The 20066-nt window shown below is 48.7% G+C and overlaps 1 pseudogene; it reads right to left on the bottom strand.

The window, feature by feature from the left end:
* LOC119323722 overlaps positions 1-599 on the bottom strand; it is a 7664-nt pseudogene extending 7065 nt beyond the window's left edge.
* Positions 600-20066: the final 19467 nt, after the last annotated feature.

Raw genomic sequence — 20066 nt, forward strand, 5'->3', positions numbered from 1 at the left:
CCAACATTTCCTGGAGGAGAACCCCCATCAAGTTCACAAATGGTCACAAATTCATGGCAGCAGGTATCTCGCATTACCAAATCCGGCAACGGGCGCACAAGTAGCATCGCGATCCAAGTGAATGCACAGCAGATGCAGAGCAACACAGCAGAGGGAGGCGATGACGGTTACCGATCATACCGTATATACCTTTGGACGAGGCCTTAGCGGTGGTGGACGGGGAATCCGTGATCTCCTCCATCACAGCGCCGCTGTTGGGCTTCACGGGAGAGGCGGCCTTGCCGGCGGCCGCGCCGCTGCGGCATCCCTGCGCCTTTTCCTCGGAGACAGCCATGGGAGAGGGTTTGCTACCTGATCGTCCCCGTTCGTCGCCCCCCTCCTCCTATTCTCCACCCCGTTGGCAACGATCGGACACGCAGCACTGGCCCCTCCGCCTCCTCCACGGCCTTACCTGCCCCCTTCCTCCTCCTCGGCTGCTTCTACTTCCTCGTGTGGGCAATGCGCGATGGGGGGTTTTGAGATTGGGAATTCGGGGCTCCACGCCGCGGAATGGGGCTGGCGTTTCGGCCGCGAGCGGGCAATCTAAGGAGAGACGTGAAGAGGAGGAGGGGTTTTTTGGGTTTTGGGTGGGTGTTACTGCTGTGCTTCGCTTTTTCGGGGCTGATGCCGTGATGCTCATGACCGGTGAGTGTCGGAGGTGGGGGCTTGAGTGCTGCCACAGCCTACCTTTTGACTGCGCAAGTGTTTTTTTAGAGAGAAATCCAAATAGCCTCCCGCTTTAAATTAACTAGATGATTTCCCGCGCGTTGCTGCGGGAAATATTGCATGAAATTAGTGTTTTACTCCACAAATTTACCCTTTTAAAATAATTAGCAAAAGAATGAACAAATGATTTTTATTTGACAACAATAGTATTTAGGCTACCACCTCCGCTTCTTCTGCAATAGAAGAAAACTTTCAAGCTACAACTAAAACATCATCACAAAAGTTATGACCCAAGCCTTGACTATGTGTAATCTCCATAAGAACTCCCGTGTACATTTACTTTGATTCATCCCACAGTAGAAGGTAAACAAATGGCATTAGTCGAAGGTAAACAAATATCATTAGTCTGATAGAATAATAATGATTTACCTTCTAAATATGTCTAACATTATGGATTGGATAAAATAACCCTACAAAACATTAAGAAACTAATCCACTCATGGATGCATTACATATACAAAAATGGCATCAAAAGGTGCCAAGCTAAATCTATTAAAGAAATAGGGATATAAGAAAATATAATTCATTACCATGTATATATGTGTGGTAGTAAAAAATATGTTTACCTTGCTTCATTTTCCTCATAGTAGGCAACAATGAGTAAAGTCTGTAGTGGTATGCATACAAGTTGAAGTAACTCCAAATATTAACACATAAAAATCATTGAAAGGAAACTGAAAATCAAGACAAAAGCAACCTGTAGATACCACCATACTTCTGTTGTTTAGAGAAGATACATGTAACTGGCATATTTTGGGATCTCTCGTATGTACCTATTTAGTCGGTACACACTCCTATCCTCGTGTTATTTTGAGAGGCTTGTGACGCCAGGAACTCTTTAGTGTGGGTAAACAAATAAAATGGGCAAAAAGTAGCACATGAAAGTTCAACAAACTTAAATCGTTGTCTTGAGAGAGTATAGTATTCATAATTTGAGTACCTGCAAAAAAACGTTCATAATTTCTAGAACACTATTCAGTTTGAGTTATCTGCCATTGACCAAACAAAAGAAATTACTCCAGAATAATCTATTTTGTGCATCCATAGCATATGATCCTTTACCTAAAATATACATGGAACACTTGCAAAAGAAACTCCAGAGGGAAGAATAGAGGAATATTTTGGAATTTGAACGAAAAATAAACGAGCCATCATGATTTGCAGTAAAACATGTATATGACTCAACTCAGAAACATAAAATTCGCATATACCTTGGACTGTAGCGTGTGTATGGGAAGTAATCTTCAGTAAGAGAAGAAAAAGTGGGAAAACGTTCTGCACCAAGTAACAGTCAGTTTGAAATTGGTTGAGTTGTTTTGTTTACCAGCTTGCACACAATGCTTATAATCAGTCCATTAGAAAGGCAAAAGAAAACAGTGAGTTTGAGTACGTTTTCCGGAAAGCAGCAAGAGAATTTATGATGCCTGTATACATTAAGATTTTAAGAAAAAATAGATTGAGAGAGACTACTTACATATGGTGGCACATAGAGCTAAAATTGAACAGGACCAAATTGCTTCTTGTTAATGTAAAGACTTGAACAATGAATATGTGCTCATTCATAAATTCTGTTGAACATACTCGAATCGGACAAACTTAGTCCCTGCATGACATTTCTTCTCTCTAAAAATCAACAGTTAAATCCTCCTAAAAAATACTAAGAAAGGGGGAGATGCCATGGTGTCGTAGTGGCGGCAGCTCGAGCCCAACACAACCGAGATAAAACACCTGTAAGTAGCGCCTATCCTCCACCAGCGCGTTGGCCATCTGTTGCTTTACTTGTCGCCTATGTTATGGGGAGCAGAAGCATTGATGAAAAGCTGTGCCACTTTGTGAGATCCATAATTAATTGATTTTGATACGAACGTGCTACTCATGTACAAATTAGCCTAAAAGGCATCCAATTCCGCCGTTGTGACCTCCTTCTCAAATTAGCTTTAGCAGGCCGTCGGTCCCACAGAGCCGAGACCTGCCTTGCCCAGCAGGCCTGGTGCCCACTATCACAACATACAAGATCTTCGTCTCTTTCTCTCAGAATTTTACAGCTGATACACTGCCATTGGGATTACCTGCTGCACATGCTCTATAGGGATGGTAATCACTACTAAGATTTTCTTCCGATGCATCAGGGTAGCTTCAGGTAGTTCTGCCCCGGCGACTAATCTGCTATTCATTGATTATCCCCAAACGAATCAGGGAATAGGATGGAAGGTTCATCTGCTTAATTTTGAACCCACGAGGGCAAAAAAGGTCCAAATCTGCCTCCTCCCACCTTCCACACGAGAGATGCAAGAAGATGGCACCATCGGTGACTTCGCGATGGCAGGTCGACAGCGCGGCGCTTCGATAGGTTGTGGTTAACCACTATCCTAGCGACAAGGCGCAGGCTCACGGCAGAAGTAGGTCAGGCAGAGGCGCTGTGCACCGTGAGGCAACCGAGGGCTTGAGAAGAGAAAGACGGGAGAGATCGAGATGGATGAATCTGGAGATGAGCGGAGATAAATAAGGAGGATGCGGTGACCCCAATGGCCATGGGCGGCCGGTGGTGCATTTTGATTGTTCGGGAGTAAATGGCGTTTTGATTGGTTCATCTCTCGGTTGCAGAAGTGGAAGAGAGTCGATCGGTTCGGTGACCACGACATGGATAAGTACAAAATACTAATATTTAGATCACACAATTTGTTGGTCTTTTTTGTGTGGAAGTGAATTGCTGAGGTGGATAGGCTGCATGTTAAGAGAAATAGGATAGTGGGGATGAACTATTTAGGTATTATAGATTATAGATAAGACCAACATACTAAGCAAAATTAAGATAGTTCACCGAATCGATAGACCTTAACAACAGAAACAATATGATACATGGCTCTTAGCGCAAAAGAAAGAGCACACAGGCTTTAGATCTAGAGAAATTCCTTTCCTACGATGAAGATGATGGCTGACGCGCTACTGACAGAATGATATGAAGCTTGTCCATCACGCGTTCAATGTCCCATTGTTTTCCCCCAACGGCGCCCTGCTGCAAAAATATATTCCATTTGAAGATAACATTAGTGGGATGTGACGAGAAAACAGATTCGATAGTGATTTGCTAATGGATGTGCCACAATGCTCACAACATTGCACCCACACAGTGCCACATAATACTTTTGTTGGCACTCTGCTGCCCACGGAGAATCTCTAGCAAGTCCCTACACAAGAGAGGATTCTATGCTTGGTCGTAAGTTTCTCTTACTGCACTCCACGCAAAACGTGCGAGATGGCAGCGAAAAAAGACATGGTTAGCATCTTCCGGAGCGGCGCAGATAGCACAAGTGCCCGTGGCTGCCCCTGCCTCTTGGCCATGTTGACAGCGGTTGGAAGACGGTTCCTAAACAACTGCCATAAAAAGATTTCACTTTAAGCGACAACGCCATCTTCCAAAGTCACGAAGCCACGTCTAGCGCATGATTTTGCGTTAACTTCTTGACATAGATTTAACCGAAAATTGCCAAGAAGCGGAAAGTTTCCAAGAAACCTCATTCGATGACGGATCTAAGACGATGTACTAAGATGAGTGTGCAAGGAGTTCCACCCCTTCCCCTCCATCGGCGTTAGCTCACGATGAAACCAGATTGCTGGCGAGGAGACACCACCACATGCCTCGGCAATCATGATATCAGGGTTAGTGGCTGCAATGAACAACGCCTAATGACTCGACCAGAGCGGTTCCGCATCTGGACAATCATACTTGGTAGATTTGCCATTGTGGGCCTAAAACCTCGCGCCCAGGGAGAAGGCGGGTTTCACCGCTTGGATCTCATTCCAGAAAGGCAACCTGCACGACGCAACTTCGAAAAATGTTTCATGTGGGAAGTACTTAGTTTCCAGTAACTCACCCACATGCCCGCCGCGTTGATCACAAGCTTCCGAATCCACTTTGAAAGGAGGGCAACATTCATAACTTTCGAATTGGTGACCCCCAAGCCCCCATATTCAGCCTACAACCCGATGCCACTTTACCATGTGATACTTACGTTTGGGTCCTGCTCCTTCCCAAAAGAACTGGGACCTGGGCGTGTCTAACTTCGTGTGAACCCCATCCGCGAGAAAAAAAACATGCCTATAGAGAAGATGGCCAGAGAGGACAAACTCGAGTAGTGAGCTTGTGCATGGCCCTGGAGGACATAAATTTCCCGCGCCAGGGGCATACCCTACCTGCCACCTTCGAATATAGCGGCTCCCATCCGAGGATTGAGAAGTGTTTGTTTGAAATGGGGAGCCCAAGGTATTTAATGGGAAATTTGCCTAGCCTACTGATATGTCCATATTGTATCATTATTTTCTACTATAATTTAGCTTATGCTAATAATAGATTTCACATTATGGTGCAATTATAATGTCTTTTCTCTCTTAAGATGCAAGTTATACCAAGAGAGGGAGATTGCTGACAGCTGGAATTATGGACCTAAAATAGCAACAACAGAGAAAGCAATTTTTTTTACCATAAAACAGTAAGGAAAAAGCCATAATGTGTCATTTTTCATTATAAGGAAAATAAATATAGGTTACAATGGTTGTTGGGGAAGCAACCAGAGTTGTAGAGTTTGGAAAAATAAAAGAGAAATTACAAAAATTATTCAGATGTTATCTATCCAGGATGACATGCCATCCTTGAGACTAGGTTTGGCTCTCAACATGGTTAACTTGAAAGTTTTCATGAAATCAAATCTGCATGGAGCTATAGGGCATGTGATATCCTCAAAGATCAATCCATTTCTCTGATTCCATATACTCCAACATCCCATAGTCATTATTTCCATGAAGAATGGCAGTTTATATCTCAGCTTGGCTTCAATAATCATTTCACGGATGCTCATGTCAGTGTTCCACTCAATACCAATATTCCACCAAAAATTCTGACTGAAAGTGCATGAGAATAATAGATGAGTTATGTCTTACATCCCTTAATCATTACATAAAACACAAGATGTGGATTCAAGATGAAAGCTTTTCCTGGTAAGAAGGTCACATGTGTTTATTCTATCATTAAGCATTAACCAGCAGAAGAACTTATGCCTATGAAGGAAACATGTTTTCCAGATCCACTTTATAGGGTCACCAGTATCAAGAATGTCCCATGAGGAAATTATAAATCTTCTTAGTCATGTGAGGCTTGCTGCCCCAATTGAATGTCCATTTGTCGTTGTCATTATTTTGCCTGAGGTCCTTAAGCTGGTCTGAAAGGATATGAAGTTGCTGATGAGCAAAAATTGATAATGGGAGTTGGAAGAGACTATATATGTTATCAATATTCTTAGCTGCCATAATAGATATATTCTCCTGAAGAGTGAAGGAGTGCAGTTCAGGAAACTTCAATCTCATTATATTTCCATCCTAATTATCGTCCCATAGCATGGCAGTGTTGCCTGAATTGATTTGACAGGATGTCATAGACTTGAAATAACTCTAAAAACTTGAGACAGTCCTTCCACCAAAATGATCCTTTATTGCTACCAGGAAGTGGAACTTCATTGGATTGGTAGTAGGCATCCCAGATCGATCTAACCCAGGTATATCAGCCTTGTTAAAGAACTTGTATAGGTGTTTAATAAGAAGTGCTGTGTTTTGTGTTCTAAGGTTGAGAACCCCCAATCCTCCTTAGTCCTTTGGCTTATAGATCATTTCCCAGTTGAAAAGACACTTCCCTTTTTTTGTTAATATCCTTACCATACCATAGAAAATTCCTGCTAGATTTATCCACATGATCCAGAATGGTGTAGTGTACCTTTAGAGAGCACATAGCAAATATTGGCATTGAGGCAACCACATAATTGACGTAAGTTAGCCTACCAGAATGGTTCATAAATCTAGCAACCCCAGATAGTCTATTTTCAATTTTTGAAATTACTGGAATAAGATCTTGGAGAGTGGGCTTTGTGGTGCCTAGGGGGAGCCCAAGATATGTGAAAGGCAAACTTTCAACCTTGCATCCAAATGTGTTAGCCAAATCAGAAACAGTCTGCAGATCAATATTAAGAGGAACCATGGAGGATTTGCTGTAGTTAACAAATAGACCAGTTGATAGACTAAATAGATGTCAAAGGTATTTAAGATGAACAATCTGATCTGCATCAGCTCGCATTATCATTAGAGTGTCATCAGCATATTGAATAATTGGGTAGTCTTGTGCATATGCATGATTTATAGGAAGTGATAATTCCCCATTAGCCCATGTGTCGGGGGGATAGACCCCGGGTAGCCTCATTAGCACTTAACCATATTTCAAGACATCGGGACTGGCCAAGCCCCTTAGTCCGACCGGTCACAAGGCCAGTTCCCTGGGCTGGCTAGAACCAGAGGGCCGCCTCCTAGAAGACGACGGACCCCAAGAAGGCGGCTGAAATCAGAGGCCCGCCCCCTAGAAGATGGCAGACCCTGAGAAGACGGCACGCTCCAGAAGGCGGCGAGGGCACGGGCCGGCTCCTAGCAGGCGGCCTGCCCTTGGAGTCTGAGCCCGACCAAGAGACAAGCTGGGACGTGGCCACAGTGTGCCATGCCTCCCCCAAATCTCGGATGCATGGCTACAGTAATCGCCGCCAGGCGGCCGCCGACCCGCGTGGCACTATAGCCATGGCGCGCCCGACACAGCCTTCGTCAGCACGGACGTCGCAACAGTGAAGAGCCGTCAGTGGGACCCGCAGGAGGCGGGCCCCACCTGTCGGCCGGTTCCTCGGTAGCCGGCAGGGCCCACCAGAGGCGGGCCCTAGTAGCCGGCGAAGAACCGGACCTTCATAGACACTGACGGCCGGGTCCTACACCAGGCCGGATTACAGTTGTACCCCTGGGGGGTAGGCCTATATAAACCCCCAGGCTCACCCATGCAAAGGGTTCAGAACCCCAGCCAGCTTACGCATACCTAGAGAGAAAGAAGATAGGGCTAGCCTTGCTCTTCTTCCTCCTCTAGCCGAAACAGCTCAAGAAACACTCTTGTAGCTACTCTATTGACCATAGTCATCATGCGGAGACCCTGAAGAGCAGGACTAGGGGTGTTATCTCCACGGAGAGCCCCAAACCTGGGTAAGACTCGTAGGCGTTCAAGGTCTCGCTCACTCCCACTTCTAGAGCCCGGCAACGTACTCCTGTCCCCATCCATGATAAGCCACCCCTTGGCATATGTCGCTAGATATCCCTGACAGTTGGCACGCACCGTGGGGCATTGTGCACCGTTGGCTGGAAACACATTCTGGACGGGAACCCTCTTCCTTCCCAGCGAGCACAGCCAGCCCGGCGCGCCTAATGGCTTTTGCATTGACGCGCTGCACGGCGTGGAAGCCGCTTGTGCTGCAAGCTCCCTCGTTGATCTCATCGCGGGATCCGCCTCTCCGACGAGCCCGCGCCCGACGCGGGAGCGGCCAGCTCCGAGAGCTGCCTTGTCAACCTCGTCGGCAAGCTCCACATCACCAACGAACCTACTCCGTCCATTTTACAGTTAAAGCGAGTGTATGTACCACACTGCCTTTTGTATTAAGTTAAGACCTCTGGTCCCCCGAGATGCACTCGAGGGCTACCTTTTTAGCTATGAGATAAGCTTATGCCATGATTTGAGTTTTTCATATATTCTTGCCCCGTCCGGGTTCCTGCCAGTTGGCCCGGGGTCTCGCCGCCTTGGCCTAAGTTCGCACCAATCAGAGCCGACTAGTAGTATGCCGACGCCAAAGCCCTCTCGTCGTTCCCAGTCATAGCTCGTAGCGCGGCTGTCCGACTGGCAAGAGCCAAAGGCCGGAAACGCTGTCCACACGAAAGGCAACTAAGGAAAATGCCAACTAGGGCCAAGCCGGCCTCTCGCCTCCCTCGTCTAACTGCTCAGCAGCCGGCAGCCCCGCCGCTCGCTCGATTAGCTATGCTCTACGCGGCTGAAGTAACTTGCTCGTTCTATATGACCCAGTCCCTGACCTAGCCACAGGCTGCAGAGCGGCTGTCCGGCTGGCAGGGAGGCGGCCAAAGGAACGCGGCAAAGGAAAAAGCCAAAGAGAGAAAAGCGAATTCAAGCTAGAACCCGGCAAGACATGCAACAATGTGGGGATTTAAACTTTGTACATTGCAAAAGGGCCCAAGGCCAGCATTCATCAAGTTTAAAGATACACCCCTAGTGGGTGGAGTTGCACATAACTGACATTGTTTTCAAACGCGAAGACAGAAAAAACTTGAAAAAAGATAAACATGCCATCTAGGCGGACGACCCCTTGGGCTGCGCGGACTAGTCGGCGACAGGCGTAGCTCCGGCTGGCGGGGCATCCGGCTGCTGGATCTCGGCCTGGCTATCTGCGGCGGCTGACATGGTCTCCGGCAGGTCGCTAGTCGGCGCTGGGTCGGGCCGAGTCCGGCTGGTCGCTCCACCATCTGGAGCAACGTAGCTGCCTTCCTCGTCCTCAACGTCCTTGTCGCCTTCGTCGCTGGAGGCGATCTCCTCCACCGAGTCCTCCACGTCCGACGGGTTCAGACCGAACCAGGACGGGGGAACGACGGTGCCGTCATCTGCCCGCTCCGGGAAGAAGGCGTCAACATCGGCGTAGTCAGCGAGAGCAGATGCCTGGATGGCGATATTCTCGCCCTCCGCCATCAGCTCCGGCAGCGCCTCCTGGCGGAAGGTCGCCAGCTGCGCCAAGCGCATGCCAGGGTACTAGGCCTTGACAAACTCCAGCGCCCTGGCGGCCCCAGCTCGCGCCGCGGAGCTCTTCCAGGCTTTGAGTGGGTTGACCGCTACCTCCAGCCAGTCGGCCGTCCGATTGGGAGTCTGTGGGATCGGGCCACCTGGTCACAAGGTGTCCAAGACCTGTGACCTGGCGCGCTGAAGCCGACGGAGCAGGCGGCGCATTGGCTCAAGGTGCATCCGGACGGCCGCGAGTTGTTCGCTCACCGTCCGAGGCCGGTCCTGCTCAATCTCCTTGCCATCGCGCTGACACTCTTCGCGCTAAGCCTCGATGGCCATGCAGATGGCAACAGAGTGGCCCGGGAGGAACTCTGCGCATAAAAAGACAAGGGTGTTAGAAGACGGCCTCCGGTAGCAAGAAGTCGGAACAGAAGAAAAAGGGCATACAGTCGAGCATGTCCTCAATCACAGAGTAGCCGTCATTGAGGAGCTTCTCCTTCTCGGCCCACTCCACACGCTCAGTCTCGAACTCGGCCCTGAGCTCGGCCTCGTCTGCCTCCAGCTTTTTGACCTGCTCCGTGTGCCGCACGGCCTGGTCTGCCAGCTCCTTCTCCAGTCGGTCGCGCGCGGAGGCCGCCTGATCGTGCTCCTGCCTCATGACCTGGAGTTAGCTTTCGAGTTCTGCCATGTGCTGAACCAGCTGGGCGGCGGCCACTGCAAAAAAAAACAAGCGGCGTCACCACCTACTTCAACAAAACCAAGAATAAGCTGTCGGAGAAGATACGGCCCGACTGCTCAGCAGTCGGCCTAACTCTCGAGGGCTACACCCAGTGGGTGCGCTTGCGCGCGCCCCACTGAAAGCCGGCTTACTTACTTCGGCTCTGAGCCAGCTCAGCAGTCCGGGTGTGAGCGTCTGTTTCTGCGCATTGTACGCGGCCACCCGCATGTTGTGGAGGTCCTGCAATAGCAACAAGTGTTTCAACAAACAAAAAGAACACCTTGGAGTTCCAATCCGCCTGCTCAGCAGCCGGCTCGAAACTTGGGGGCCACACCCAGTGGGTGCGCTGGCGCGCCCCCACAAAAGATTACAAGATGAAGAAGCAAAAATAAGATGCACATACCCAGATGGCCGACCGCGTCACCAACATCTCCTCCCTCACCTTCTGAAGGATGGCATTCTGGGAGAGGAACCGGTCCTCCATAGCCCGCACCGCCAAGTTCAAGGCGACGGGGTCGGCTCCTGCGACCCAGCCTGAGGAAGCGGCGCTTGTGGCCTCAGCATAGCCCCCCCCCGCGAGCTCGAGGTCGCGGCCTCCACCTATCGTCTTGTCTCCGACTCTCCCCACATCGCACGCCGGCGCGCAGGAGTACGCGCCCCCGCCGCCTACCCGGCACCAGCCGTGGTGCCTCCGGCTGTTTAGGCTCGCCGCCTCCTCATCCGCCAGCATCCGGCGCACGCAGGGTCTCCTCCACCTAAGGGACGACAGTGTTGGGGACCATAGGCTCCAGCACCGACTGGCCGGCCCTGGCCGCTCCAGGCGGCGTTAGGTTCTCCGCCACCTCCACCTCCGGCCGTTCAAGGGTAACGGTATCCGGGACCTCGCCACCAGCCAGATCCGCCATGCCCCTGGCGTCGGCCTCCGCCTACGTCGTGGTCACGACCTCTGCCTGCGCCTCTGTCGCCGCCTCCGCCTCTTCTTCCGCCGCGGCCCGGGCCTCCGCCTGCGCTGCCTCCTCCGCCTGGGCGTCGGCCCACGCCTTCTCCGCGGCCTTATGTGCCTCGCGCGCCTCCCACGTGTTTCTCTCCTGCACCTCCCGGAGGGCGGCAGCCGGATCCGGACGCCGAGCATCCGCGGAGCCGTCCACTGGGTCCATCAGCGAGGCGGATGAAGCCCGTGTGGCGGTGAAGGCCGTCCTGCTCAACAAGAAAGCAAAGATAAGGAAACACCCCAAGAAAGAAGAAAAACATGAAGTCAGAGCGGCGAGTGTGCTTACCCGGACAAAAGGATGGCAATTTTACCCATGGACATGGATACCCATGGATATCCGACCCGAATGGATAGGGTTTGAATATGCTTTTGTGCCCATGGGCGACGCACAAACCCGACCGTTTACTCATGGGTAGGGCACGGATATAATCTTATACCCATGGGTATACTCAAACCCGACCCGATAGTATTACTTAATGGAAAAAATATGGTATCCCTACCCCACTGTCACATGTTCCACTGCAATTTAACACTTTGTTATCTAAAGCATGCAAAAGAATTTGTGCAATCCCCATCGTAACTTTTATTAGTTGACATTCAATCCCCACCGTAACGTACTCCAGTGCCCCTTCCCTTATTTTTATCTCCTCATCATTCTCATCTTTCATAAAAATACTAAATGATATTCGGTTGTTAGTGGACGTTGATTTACCATAAGTGATGCCTAGCTTGCCACGAGGTGAATAATGGAATAGCTTATCGCCTGTTAACGATTTCATATGTATTATTTATTGTCTTGAGAGGACCCACTGGATATCCAATGGGTATGGATATCCATCTGGTTTGGACATGGACACAATTTTTCACCCGTGGATTTTTTCATGGGCGGGCAAAGACTGTCTGCATGGATATGGATATGGATTTAATATTGTTCAACCCGATCCAAACCAGACCCATTGCCATCCTTACCCGGACATGAACGGCATGGGCTTGGGCCCCTTCCGGGTGGCGGCCACCTTCTGGGCCTCATGCCGCCTGGTGGCATCCGCTTGTCTGGTGGCGTCCACCTATTTTGCCTTCTTGGCCGGGTGGCTTCCGTACCTCCCCGCCAGGCGGCGCTTGTGCCCACCGGGTGCAGCAACCGACCGCGACATAGAGGTTCTGGCTCCTGTTCCCGCGCCCCCTAGGCGGGCGCCGCTCCTCGTCGCCTTCGTCGTCGTCCGCCAAGCCCGGACATCGCCGATTCCTCCTCCGTCGCCTCCTGCGGAGCCGCCTGCCTTGGGGCCGTCTGCTCTTCCACCGCCTCCTCCTGTGATCTCTTCGTCTCCGCCTTCCTCCATGGAGGCCGCCCTAGCTTGGGATCCTCGGCGTCGCTATCCTCGTGGTCCGACATCCACTTGTGGCCAGGAGCCAGCGTGCCTTGGCCCATGAAGCGCTGCTGCAAAAACCAACTTGTCAAGACGGAGGGACAAAGAATATTGCAAATAAAGCAGTCGGATCTGGTACTTACCGCTGGAGGGGGGTTGGCCCGACTATAAGGCTTCCTACCGATACGCCACTCCGCCTCGCTGAGCTTGTAGTTGGTGATGTCGTTGACATGGCGGGCCACCTCCACCCTCGGCATCTCCTCGCTGAGCTTGTAGTTGCAACTATGTGAGCAACCTATATGATGCAAAAAGATCACTGAGAGGTAAGAGTATGGTGGAAACTGGTAGAGGGTGGTAGTACCGCGACCTGCGAGCGGTAGTATCACCACAAGCGGTAGTACCGCTCCATAGAGAGCGGTAGTACCGCTCGAGACGGGGAAACAACAGTTTCCTACTACCGTGGTCAGATCCGGCACTACCGTCCTACCAAATTCAAAAATACTCCAACCAAACATCAATCCAAACTGCCTAGAAGCTTTCTCCATCCTACTCAAGCCTAGATTTGGCCAAAAATCTAGAGATGCAACTGCTATTGCCCCTAAGATGCTAGATTGGAAATCTAGACAAAAAGGAGGGAACGGGGGCAATACCGGCATCCATGGCAAGAGGACAAGGTGGGGATTGTCTCCACCGAAGGAAATGGAGGGAACGCCCCGGAGAGGGAGATCCGTCGGAGCCCTCCCGCGGCGCCGGTTGCTGGAGAGAGAGGAACAGAACGAGGGGCGTGCGAATGGGTATGGGGGAGAAGAAAACTCCCCCTGCCCCCGATATAACCCTCTGCCCGTGCCTCACAGCGGTAGTACCGTGCTGGAGGGCGGTAGTACCGCCTGGAGCAGTAGTACCGCTCGCCAGCAGTGGTAGTACCGCTCAGCAACCAAAAATGCCTCTAGAAAAACGGCTCAAGCACAACAAAAATGAGAAAGCAAGGCTAAGAAAATAAAAGACCAACAAGGCAAACACACACACTAACAACGATCCAGAGGCCACTCCTTCAAGACAACCACACGAAAGCAGAGCGAGCTCTGGCCTCTCTCAAGAGAGGGCGGTGGCCGGAGCCACCTATGTTTGAGTCAATTGGTATGGCACCGTGAAGAATTATCCTTGGGCCCATGACCAAAACTCGTCTTTGAAGCACAAGTACCATAAAAAATGGCTAATGTGAAAGAGTTGATCGTTTTATGCATAATGGGGGGAGGGAGAGTTCATTGAGAGAACAACACTTCCCCTATGTCCATGCCTACACCTAAACTAGACAACAAGATGAGTGTGGTGGGGGGTGCAAGGGTTCAAGTCACATTGCTCGAATCAATGATATTTAGCTCATGCCTTAACTCGCGAAATCTTGCTTCATCCAAGGGCTTCGTGAAAATATCTGCAAGGTTATCATGAGTGTTGACATACTTGAGCTCGATCTCCCCTCGCCTAATGTGATCCCGGATGAAATGATACCGAATCTCAATGTGCTTTGTCTTGAAGTGTTGCACCTGGTTGAGAGAAATCTTGATGTCACTTTCGTTGTCACACCAAAGAGGCACTTTGTCACAAATGACACCGTATTCCTTTAAAGTTTGCCTCATCCATAAGAGTTGTGCACAACAACTACCGGCCGCCACATACTCCGCTTTGGTGGACGAGAGAGACACACAACTTTGCTTCTTGGAAGACCAACTCACCAAAGAGCACCCAAGAAATCGGCACCCTCCGGAAGTGGACTTCCTATCCACTTTGCCGCCCAATCGGAATCCGTAAATCCTTCAAGCTTGAAGTTTGCCCCTCTTGGGTACCATAAGCCAAAGTTTGGGGTATGAGCCAAATATCGAAAGATTCGCTTGACTGCCACATAGTGACTTTCCTTTGGTGCGGCTTGAAACCGTGCACACATCCCCACACTCAGCATGATATCCGGTCTAGATGCACAAAGGTAAAGCAAGGAGCCAATCATGGAGCGATATACCTTTTGATCCACCGCTTTACCATTGGGATCAATGTCAAGTTGGCACTTGGTGGGCATTGGAGTAGTAGCCGGCTTGACATCACTTAGCTTGAATCGTTTTAGCATGTCTTGAGTGTATTTGGCTTGGTTGATGAAGTTTCCTTCTCTTCTTTGTTTGATGTCAAAACCAAGGAAGAACTTCAACTCTCCCATCGAAGACATCTTGAACTTGGAGGTCATGAGAGCGGCAAATTCCTCATTGAAAGCTTTGTTAGGAGAACCAAAGATAATATCATCAACATATAGTTGACATATAAACAACTCCGCTTTGACCTTCTTAGTAAAAAGAGTGGGGTCGATTAGCCCCACCTCAAATCCACGATCTTGTAACAACTCGGTAAGGTGGTCATACCACGCACGTGGGGCTTGTTTAAGGCCATAGAGTGCCTTATCGAGTTGATACACATGATCCGGAAAGTAGGGATCCTCGAACCCGGGGGGTTGCTTGACATAGACCAACTTATTAATAGGACCATTAAGAAAAGCACTTTTCACATCCATTTGTTGCAACTTAAAGTTGTGATGGGAAGCATAGGCAATCAACAAACGTATGGATTCAAGGCAAGCAACGGGAGCAAAGGTTTCACCGTAGTCGATACCCTCGACTTGGGAGTAGCCTTGTGCTACCAATCTTGCCTTGTTGCGAACGATGTTCCCATGAGCATCTTGCTTGTTCTTGAAGATCCACTTGGTTCCAATGACGTTGTGGTCCCCCGATGGCCTTGGCACCAATCTCCATACTTTGTTGTACTCGAAGTTCTTGAGTTCTTCTTGCATGGCATTGAGCCAATCTGAGTCTTCGAGCGCCTCATAGACCTTTTGGGGTTCAACACTAGAGACAAACGCGTGATGTTCACAATAGTTTGCTAATTGTCTACGAGTGCTTACCCCCTTTCTTAGGCTTCCAACCGCATTTTCCATGAGATGGCCTTGGGTGGTGAGCTTGGAAGCAATCTTCGCGGCACAATGCTCTAATTCGTCCTCGGGTGTGGAAGGAGGAGGGTTGACTTGATCATCTTGAGCGTCGTCTTGAGCTTGTTCTTGATCTTGAGCTTGCTCATGATCTTGAACTTGCTCGAGGGGAAGAACTTGACCTTGGGCATCATTTAGAGGTTCACCACCATCTTGAGATTGATCTTGCCCTTGGTCTTGTTCACGAGGTTGAGGGCCTTCACTTTGTTCTTCGGAAGCGTGTGGGTCTTGGGGAGGTGATGGCTCCACTTGAGTAGAGCATTGTCCTTCTCCTTCGGCCACAAGGGGTTCCTCAATGGGTAGAATTTGACCAATACCCATTCTTCTTATGGCTTGGGGAGGAATTTCATCACCTACATCACAAGTACCACTTTGCTCCACTTGGGAGCCGTTATTTTCGTCAAACTCCACGTTACACGTCTCCTCAATGAGTCCGGTGGACTTGTTGAGAACACGGTAAGCATGAGAGTTTGTAGCATAACCAACAAATATGCCCTCATGAGCTCTAGCCTCGAATTTAGACAAACGAACACCTTTCTTGAGAATGAAACACTTACAACAGAACACCCGGAAGTACTTGAGGTTGGGCTTGTTACCAGTGAGTATCTCATAAGGGGTCTTGTTCAAGCCTTTGCGGTGATAGAGCCGATTGGATGCATGACATGCGGTGTTGATGGCTTCGGCCCAAAAGTTGTATGGAGACTTGAACTCCGCCATCATGGTCCTTGCCGCATCCATCAACGTCCGGTTCTTCCTCTCCGCTACACCATTTTGTTGAGGAGTATAAGGTGCAGCATATTGATGCTTGATCCCCTCATCACTAAGAAACTCATCCAAGGTGTAGTTCTTCAACTCGGTGCTGTTGTCACTTCTTATTGTCAAGATCTTTGCATTATGTTGACGTTGAGCTTCATTTGCAAAGTCGATGACGGTTTGTTGAGTCTCACTCTTCCTCTTGAAGAAGTATACCCAAGTGTATCTTGAATAGTCATCCACAATCACCAAGCAATACTTTCTACCTCCAAGACTATCAAAAGATGGAGGCCCAAAGAGATCCATGTGAAGGAGCTCCAAGGGTCTCTTCAAGTAGATGATGGTTGATGGAGGGTGATCCTTCTCATGAAGCTTTCCTTCAATACAAGCACTGCAAGCACGATCTTTGGCAAAACTAACATTTGTTAGTCCACAGACATGGTCCCCCTTGAGAAGACTTTGCAAAGATCTCATATTGACGTGGGCCAAACGGTGATGCCAAAGCCATCCCACGTCAACTTTAGCCATTAGGCATGTTGCGGTCTTAGTGGGTCGCTCCGAAAAGTTAATCACATAGAGACCGTTCTCGACATGCCCAACAAAGGCTACTTTAAGAGTCTTGCTCCACAAGAGGGCCACGGTATCAATGTCAAAGAAAGTAGCAAAACCCATGAGTGCAAGTTGACGAACGGAAAGCAAATTGTATGCAAGGGACTCAACAAGCATGACTTTCTCGATCGTGAGATCATGAGAAATGACAACCTTGCCAAGACCCAATACCTTAGAATGTGAGGCATCACCCCACTCAACATTGGTGGGCATAGATGGAATCTTTTGCATGTCCACCACCAAGTCCTTGCTTCCGGTCATATGATTTGTTGCTCCACTATCAAGCAACCATGATCCCCCACCGGAAGCAAACACCTACAAGAGATCAATGCTTGGTTTTAGGTACCCATTTAGTAATGGGTCCTTTGATGTTAGTAACAAGGGTCTTAGGAACCCAAATAGACCATTCAATGTACTCATAAAAAGAACCAACAAATTTAGCATAAACATGTCCATCACTCGCACGTCACAACACATATGACGGATTAAAGTCGCCGGCTTTGTTGGAGGAAATGCTTTTGCCCTTTTGGGCATCAACTCCCTTCACCTTTTCCTTCTTCTCCTTAGGAGCACCCTCTCCCTCTTTCACAAAAGTTTTCTTGAGAGGAGGAGGACGTTTGGTCTTGTCGTTCTTCTTCTTCTTGCTCTTGGATTTGGGTGAAAACCCAATTCCTTCCTTGGCCACAACTTCCTTTTGATTGTTCAAAAGGTCGTTGAGGTTCTTCTCACCTTGAATGCATGACACAAGGCCTTTCTCAAGTTGATCCTTCAATTTGGCATTCTCCTCCACAAGATGCACATGCTCACAACATGGGTTAGTAGCACATGCATTATCAACTAAAACCATATGAGGGAAGGTGGCCTTTTCCTTGGTTAGCTCAACTTGGAGTTGAGCATGAGACTCCTTGAGGTTAGCGTGAGCACCCTTCAAGACCTTGTGGGCCTTGTCAAGTATCTCAAACTCCTCTTTGAGTCTAGCATGATCAACGCCAAGTTTAGCCTTCTCGGAAGTTAGCACACGAGACACGACAAGAGCATGATCAATATCTTTATTTAACTTAGCATGGTCATCGTTGTGTGAGTCCTCAAAAGTCAAACGGTGAACACGCTCTTCCTCAAGGGCATTAGAGAGATCCGATATCTCATCGGCATAGTCACGACTATGACCTTCCATCTTAGAGATGGTTTCTTCGTGAGCCTCGATCATTTCATTGGCCTCACCAAGTTGTTCCAAGAGAGCAACAAAATGCTTCTTGGACTTGCCCTTGAGCTTACTCATAAAAGACTCAAATTCATTCACTTCCTCATTAGACCCATCATGTTCATCAATGCAATCCTCCAAGGAGGGATTAGTAATGATGGTGGTTGTGATGTTGGGGGTTACCTTGTTTGAAGCTTTAGCCATGAGGCACTTGGCGGTGATGTTTTCGTTGGGTGAATCAAAGAGAGACACCGGTGGAGTAGTAGCAATGGCAACAGATGCCATGGCCATTGCTTCTCCATTTTCATCATCATCGTCATCCTCTTGGTATTCTTCTTGAACCACCAACCCACGAGTGGGAGTCTTCTTGGAGAAGTTGTTCTTGTTGGGGAAGGACTTGGCTTTGTCTTTTCGGATGAATTTGCCACCATTGTCTTCCCGCTTCTCATAAGGACAATCCGCAACGAAATGGCTCACATTGCCACAGTTGAAGCAAGTTCTAACTCTTTGCTTGCCCTTGGCGCCACTTGAGTTGTTCTTGTTGAAGTTGGGTCTTGTATTATTCTTGCTCCAAAATTGTCTTGAAGCAAGGGCCATGTGCTCATGATAATCATACTTGGTGTCTTCGGGGTTGCTCTCCTCATCTTCCACTTCTTCCTCTTCTTCCATAATAACCTTGGCCTTCAAAGCAAGGTTGGGCTTCTTTCCCCTTTGAGAATGGAGCACCGCATTGTCGGCGGTCTTGTCCAAGATGCTAATTGCAACGAACTCATCCAACACTTCACTTGAGGTCATGGAGTGGAAGTCCGGTCTTTGACGAATGACAGAGGACATGGCCTTGTTGTAGGGCATCATGGCCTTGATGAATTTGTGCTTGATCCAATTGTCATCCGTGTCCTTGCTTCCATGATCTCGGAGTGAGACCGCAAGTTTGGTCACTCTTCGAAAGAGCTCACGAGGTTCTTCATCTTCTTTGATTGCAAACTCGTCGGCTTCATCTTGCACCACTTCATAGTTGGAGCGTTGAATGCTAGCACTTCCTCGGTAGAGAGACACAACACATTTCCATGCGTCCTTAGCCATGGCATTAGGTCAAAGATGAGGGAGATCTTCGGGAAGGATTGCATCTTGGATGATGAAGAGAGCACTCTCATTGAATTGATTATCCACGGCTTCTCGAGGGGTGAAGTTGCTTGGGTCATGAGGATAGAAACCTTCTTCAATGATTCTCCAAAGGTTAGTATTCACATGTTTTAAATGACGCATGAAGCGATAAACCCAAGAATCAAAATCTTCATGTTTCTCATACTTAGGAGGAGGACCGGCATGATTTAAATGAGTAGAGGGAATCGGCCCTCCATAAATTGGAGGTTCCACATGCGCAAAGATGCCGGTGCCATTTTTACCACTAGACATAGGAGCTTTCTCACTAGTAGCTTCCCCCTTTTCAGGGTTAGCATCCGTCACCGTGTTGGCGGGATCACCCACTTTCACGGGCGCGGTGGAAAGTTTAAGCCCTTCTAAGAATTCCTTAAACATGTCCTTGACCTTGGTCATCATGGAGGTTTTCAATGTGTCCAACGCCACATTGAATTCCTCACGTGAGATCAAGTTTACCCCCATCTCCCGTAGATGATATCGGATTCGCACCGGAGTGCTCTCCCACATCATCTATGACGTCAACCATACTCTTCGGACGGTAAAGTCCTTAAAAAGAGATGAGGCTCTGACACTAATTGAAAGGATTGATATGGTTGACTAGAGGGGGGGGGGTGAATAGGCAACTAACAATTTTTAAGCTTTTCTTTAACAATTTAAACTTTGCAACAAAATAGGTTGTCTAGATATGCAACTATGTGAGCAACCTATATGATGCAAAAACAACTAGCACATAAGCAAGCAAGGGATACAACACAAGTAGGCTTGCAAGAGTAAAGGCACGAAATAACCAAGAGTGGAGCCGGTGGAGATGAGGATGTGTTACCGAAGTTCCTTCCTTTTAAGGGGA

The sequence above is a fragment of the Triticum dicoccoides genome, chromosome 6B, assembly GCF_002162155.2.
Source record: "Triticum dicoccoides isolate Atlit2015 ecotype Zavitan chromosome 6B, WEW_v2.0, whole genome shotgun sequence".
Classification (NCBI taxonomy): Eukaryota; Viridiplantae; Streptophyta; class Magnoliopsida; order Poales; family Poaceae; genus Triticum; species Triticum dicoccoides.